The sequence below is a fragment of the Anas platyrhynchos genome, chromosome 3 (genome assembly GCF_047663525.1).
Source record: "Anas platyrhynchos isolate ZD024472 breed Pekin duck chromosome 3, IASCAAS_PekinDuck_T2T, whole genome shotgun sequence".
NCBI lineage: Eukaryota > Metazoa > Chordata > Aves > Anseriformes > Anatidae > Anas > Anas platyrhynchos.
In genome coordinates, this window is record NC_092589.1 from 20,304,244 (window position 1) to 20,311,301 (window position 7,058).

Below are 7,058 nucleotides of genomic sequence, written 5' to 3' on the forward strand. Positions count from 1 at the left end.
TTGAGTGCTCACTGCAAAACATGCAGCGTGCTCGACTCCTGGAGAGTAATCTTTAGTAACACCAACGTCTATAGCTAGATGGTATAGTTCCATCAACACTCATATCATCCCATCTTTTACCACACCCTATTCTAAAATAAGAAACAAAATTATTCAACATTTTCAAATAAAAATGTGATACATCTTCCAAATATGCAGGAGTCTCAGTTGCAGAGGCAAAATGCATAAAATTAAGAAAGAGGAAGACCTGCTTCAAAAAAAAAAAAAAAATCAGAAAACTGAGATTTAGTTTTGATTTCTGCTGGTATACTAGTATGGAAGGCACACTGGTGAAAATTTTGGATAGAGAACTCAATATTGTGATATCTGAACCTCCTTTTTGCAGCACCACTTCTGGAACACATGGCATTATGCTCTGAGCAAGCATGGTCAGGTGGACAGCAGACATAAGTGCGTGACCTGGGGAGGCTTCACCAACAGGGCTTTTTATGAAAATTCAGTCCCCATGGTAATCTGACCGCTGAGAAAAACCCTAAGGGAGGATGGAGCAAGTGCTACCCCTATCTCCACTCCTCTGACGTACTACATTGCTCGCAGGGAAATGGGAAACACCGGCAGCAAACTGGTGAAGTTTTTGGTGTGGCACTGATGGGTTGGTGGTCAGCACACTGTAACGCACTGGAGGATGGGAGCACATGGACAGCCAGCAGGCATCTGAGAGGTATGGACGTCCAGTCTGAGCTGGAGACAAGCTGGAGTAGGCAGGAGAATGTTGAAGTAGCAACTCCTGAGGAAGCCGGTAAGAAAGCAAACACTGTGCGTGCTCCAACAGTCCTTGAAGACATTGAATGACTGTGGTAAGGAGTATTAAAAGATGACATTTACATGTTGAGGGTGGAAGTGGTAATAAGCCAGAGAACGTGGAATTGTCACCAGTGGAAAAGAATGATGCCATTATTATTACTCATGAACATTGTGCAATGATTCACCTGATTTAAATGCTAAAAAAAGATCTACAACAACAGAAAAAACACTGAATGGGCATAATGAGTGGGAGAGATGAGAGACACGCTCCAGCATAAAGCCATGAGTGTGGTATATGTGTTACAGTTTCAGTAACTTATAAGTGTACTATCCTCACAGAGTAATTAAAATGATGATTGAAATTGAGGTGAGAAAGTCAAGTGAGAAGTTTTTTTAGGAAGAATTCTTAGGATGTGCAACAAGTTGCAATGCCACAGTCAAGGACAGGATAATTTTGGCTACAAATGGTGTCTTGTTTCACTACTCAGTTGTGATCAGTAGTTAGTAAATGAAGAATAAAGAGAAACAGTGATAATCCATACAAATTAGGAGTCATGAAGGGCAGAAATCAATAAGGCTAAACTCGTGAGTAGAAAGACCAGAGCTGACAGGACCAATGCAGCACAAAGTATTTAGAAAATGTTATTGATACTACAATGGTTGTAGCAGTAATGTAAACCTTTGGCCAGATAGAGGTGATAAAATTTTCTAATGGTGATGCAGGAGAGGCAAAAAATTTTAGAAATATTTCTATTCTCTATTTGGAAAGATGTTCTTATGTCACATGATGATGACCAAGTATTTTCCAAGCAGGATGTTCTACAACAGGTACTAGAAATAAACACTTCAAAATCAGCCAATCCATCTACCTTACACCTGACAACTAATGCTAAGAAGGCCTTAGAACTAATCATGGTTATTTTAATAAATTAAGGCATTCTAGGGAAATTCCATTTCACTGGAAAAGTGCTAATGTTGTGCCAACAAAAACAAAAGCCAGCAGGATGACTCAGAGAGCTAATGGGTAGTTAGGCTGACGTTACTTCCAGGTAATAAAATGGTAAAGCTGTTATAAAATTATATTAATAAAAACTAATGTACAGGGATATAATTAAAATCAGTTAACATTTTTGTGGCAAATAGATCCTGTAAAATAAAGTTATTACACTGCTTGATGAGACAGAAGTTTAGCTGATGGAAGTAATTGTATAGATGTAATATATTTTGGAGAGTATTTGACTTAAGAGTGTATGATGTTCCAATTATGAACATTAGCACAACAAAATATCAATAAAACATGTTAAATGGACTAAAACCAGAAAAACATAAGAAAGTAATAATGGAGACCTGTAACTTAATGTGCTTTAGAGCTTATCATTTTCATCAATGATTTGGAAACAGATATCAATACCCATAGTAATAAGATTTGAGAGATTAATAAAAATATAAGTAAGGATGAAAGCTGAAGATAGCCATATACAACAATTTGGACCAGTTAATAAACCAATCCCATTCAAACTAAACATGAGTTAATACAGCCAAATGCAAAGGGATTTGACCTAAAAGCTTTATAAAACTATATGCAACACTAGTGAAACCTACGGTGAAACACCACACCAAGTTTCACATTTTAAAACATTTTCAAAAGAGAATATGAAAAGCATACAAAATGAAGAGAAAATGTCTTACAGTGAGATTTTCAGAGAAAAGACTTAAAGTTCATTTATTAACATTATTAACTAGCTTGACTTAATGTTTCACAGAAAATACTGGCTCCTACAGGGCTCCTCAGTGCAAACACAAAGTTCAGATAGGAAACAAGGCACATTAAATAACAACTTATTTATAACTTAAATTACCATGGGAATTCTCAATGGCATCTTTAGTTCTTGAGGTCTTCAAGTCAAGACACCATTTTGAGTGTTGCAGCTGAGCACATAGATACTTACTACTGCAATTGGACACCAAATATTCTGTACAGGCTAATAATGACCTATGATACAGAGAGCAAATTAACTGACTTAGTAGTCCCTTCCAGAATTATTTATTCCTGTAGATACTGTAATATGTTTTACTCTTTCTTCTGAAGAAGTCAACTGACATCACTCACTTTGGAATATTCTCTGTTGAGATCTGCCAGAAATCACTGAAGATTGTCATATCCTCAGGCTTATGATCAGAATAAGTATTCTCTGGAAAGGAAATTAAATGGGTTGTGTTTAAAAAAAAAAAGGAGTAAAGTGGTATGGGGTGGGGAAGGAAGCAAAAATCAGTTGATCCCACTGAGATTAATATGTGATTTTCATGGAAGCAAAACCTGAAGCAAAGAGTTCATAAGACTACAAAAATAGTTCTAAATTTTTATTGAGTCTAAATATCTAAATCTTATCTAAGTTGAGTGGGATTTAATAGTTCTTAAATTCCACTCAATTTCTTCAGTAGCAACTACTTGTCTTTGTGTGTGGTGCAACAACAGTCAGGCCTTCCGCTTCTCCAGAAATAGCCATGTCATAAGGTCCTTCTTCCTTGTTTATATATGTATAGACATCAACAAGACTATATAAAGCCTTTCCATAATTTGTTCACATACAGTTGTTTCCTTTTGATATATTTTTAGATCAATTGCACTTAAACAATACTTCCTCAACCTACTGAACTTTGCTCTGGGACAGATGATCAAGAGCCATGCAGATAATGTACTGTTTAAGGGATGATGGCCAACACTTTCCACAATGCTTGTTGAAAGGGCATGGTATTATTCTCCTCACCACGGAGTTTAGCGTGACTCTGAAGTGGTGCAATGCTCATGTTCACACACTCTGCATCTGTCCTTTGAATTGACTCTGGAGATAGGGACAAATATATCAATGTGCAAGAAGCAGAAGCTAATTCGTGATCTTTCAGATTTCTAATAAACTGTGTCACTTTGAAGAAAAGAGTTTTAAGTCTCTTTCCAAATAATTTTATCAAAAGCAGAATTGTGAGGAAGAAGATGACTCATGAAGGAAAAGCTGTGTCTGTGCACTCCTTTCCTTCTTTGGTATGGGGTACAAAAAATCTGTAAACATTTGAGAGTGTATTTTCCTAAGGCTAGGTTACTGCATGCCTTCAAGCATATTACCTTAGAATATCAGGAAATGGCAAGCCTACCCTTTTCTGAATTTTCCACTGCAGAGGAATAAACAGGCACAACTTCTGAATAATGGCTCTGGTACAGGAAACCTTTCTCTCCATTCTGCCATTTCCTACAGAGAAAGAGGTGTGGCAAAGCACAGCTGCACCTTCAAGATTTTTCATGGTTGAAAAAACTTGACTGCTAAAGCAGCAGAGTGGACAAAAGTCACAAGAGACTGTGGAGACATCAGGAGTTTTTTACATGGTTAAAATACAAGCTAAATCAGTCCTAATTCCAGTACTAGGCACTGTTGCATGAATGTATTTCCCCTCCCAGTGTGTAAAGTACACTGAAAAAAAAATCACAGAAGTTTTCAAAAAGCAATTTCCAGCTACTTTGTATGCTATGAAAACTTTCCTTTTTTGATTCTATTTTGATCACATGCAGCTAATCACATGTGTGTCTTACTGGGCAGGGCACTTGTGTAGAGAGAGAACTTGGTAGCAGGTCCCCAGAGGATGAATAAACTCTTTACATGCAACTTCTGACTTTAAGTGCTGATTAGCCACATAATTAACAATTGGAATATTGAGGAGAAAAGCACTTGGAACATCTGCAGTTTGCAATGCTTATAATACCTGAGCTGAGAATCCACTGCGTGGATTCTGCGTAAAATGCACGCACGCACATATTAGTACATCTTAATGAGGAAAAATGGCAGCAATTTCATCATATGCTGGCTGACATCCCAGCATGTAAATAAAAACTTTGAAATGTTGAAAAAATATTACAATTTTCATTTTTGTGCTAACTGGAAATTGTTGAGACACTGTATTTAACAACTATTTAATTTGTGTTTCAACGTAGTCTTAAATTACTAAACCATCCAGAGTGGTGATTTTTAAAAGATGTTCACGAACTAAACAGTTATACAAGGACACCCCCTGGATCGGAAATCCTGAAAGAACTTCTAAGACCGCAATCCAAACTATATTAGTGGTTTAAGCACATCTCTCTTCCCTACGACTCAGTATGGGGCTAAATCCCCCATGCTTTGAGAAACACCACACCATGTAGGAGATCACAAATCTGCTAACATTTTCAAGAGGAAAAAGAGTGATAGAGGCCAGGTTGAATATCACTATGGGTAACTATCCTATTGATTTTCATTTCCCTCTGAAGATTGACCTAAACAAGCTGTTCTTCACTTGCTGATACACCGTGTTTTTAAGTGCTGGTTACAGGTAGGCATCTCATGGCAGCCGAACACCATCCCATCTCTGTAACTACTTGGGCAGATTGTTGACCACACTGGTGTTCTGAAGGACAACCGAAGTGTATACATCGGTGCAAAGCAGCATAAACTTTCTTCTGCTTTGTAGGAACAAGATATGATTGTAGTACTGATTCTATTGCAACTCCTGTTCTACTGGCAAAACTAAGGATATGTGGTAGTGGCACATTCTGCAACTGGAAATCCAAAGGAAATATCTGAACAAGAATGAGGCACTACAGAGTATCACTGAGAACAAAGACAAAATAACATTGAGAATGAAAACGGAAATAAATGGACTTTGAGATCAAGAGAAGTACACGACATGAAATGAAGAAATTGAATGAGAAAAGGCATGGAAGCCTGGGAAGGGTGGGAGCATATGGCTGTAACGTGTACTATGGAGTCAGGGAGAGCTGGATCGGGACTCAAACTGGCAAAAGTGCAGGATATACGTAAAGGTAAAAGAATGGTGATGAATAGGGTGTGTGTGTGTGTGCTGGTGATGATTTGGCAGCAATACGAAGCTAAGTGGTTGAGTCTTATAATCTGAATTTGATGGAAGATGAAAAGTTGGTACAGGCAACATTTTCTCAGCTGTTGAACTTGTACGAGGTGAAATTCACTCCATCATAACTGAAATGCATGCCTGTTGTGAATGCCTCAAGCCACCACAAATCCTCTTCCAGGGTCCTGCAGAGAGCTGTTGTTTATATGGCCTGAATCTTAAAAGCAATTGTAAGAATGTCTTGCCCTGTATAACGCCGGCGGTTACCTCAGTAAGAAATGTATTGAAGTTTCGGCGGGACAGCTGCCCCTTCCCCAGCTGTCACCTCTCCTGCCTGCCCCTGCGGGCCCCTTGCAGTGAGTGGCCCAGTTCTGCCATCCCAACACACCAGGAGCAGCTCCTGCCACCCAGCAGCCCCCAGGAGCTCGGCCTGCGTGAGTTAGGATTAGAGTCAAACCTACGGAGACTAACAGATGAGCTGTTCCTCCCCAGTAACCTAAAATTATTTGCTGGCCTCCAGGCTCCATTTTCATGTTCTCTCCTGACTCATGCTACCCTTCAGCCCTGGATCCTAATGAATCTGACTTAATCCGGCCTTCTGTGCCGCTGATCACTGCTAAGTGTTCCCTGTCGCCGTTGTCCCAGTGCTGTGCTTTGAGACAAGTGAACAACACGGTCATTGTGACAGCACTGGGTGAACAGCGCTTCTAAGGAGAATGTCCCAAATCTCATTAAAAAGAGATAAAGGCATCTGGATCCTAAGACAGTTGGTTAAAAACAAAAACAAACAAAACAAAACAAAAAAAGCTTCCCACTGTTTTGAAACCAATTTACTACGAAAAACAGAAAGGAAAACAAGTTTGCTGCCAACAAACTTCATAACCCTTGTCATCTATTACCACATGAACGAAGCACTCAGTGACTGGCTCCAATACCACTGCCAATTATTATGACAACGTACAGTATAATCGTATTATGTTTACAATATAATGCATGTGAGTATTCGATAGAGCCTGGCAGGACTTCAGTCACTGCCTCTTTTATGCTTTTAAAACCAATTTTTCAAACTACGTTTGCTGTATAACATGCTCCCTAATTACATATTTTACTGTATAGAGAACAAGAAATAATATTGAAAGTGATTTCAGGCAAACCACTTAACATTTAGTGAAATATACCAGTTTTATTCACCCACCATCATACCATTACCAGTCTACGTAATGTCTATATTCTATAGACACGCCCCACCTTGTTCCCCTTGACATTAGTGGCAAGCTCTTCAGCAGTTTCTGCTAAAGCAAAATCAAGACCAAAATGTTCGGGGCCTAGTTTTAAAGGGATTCCTGCCTCACCATTTA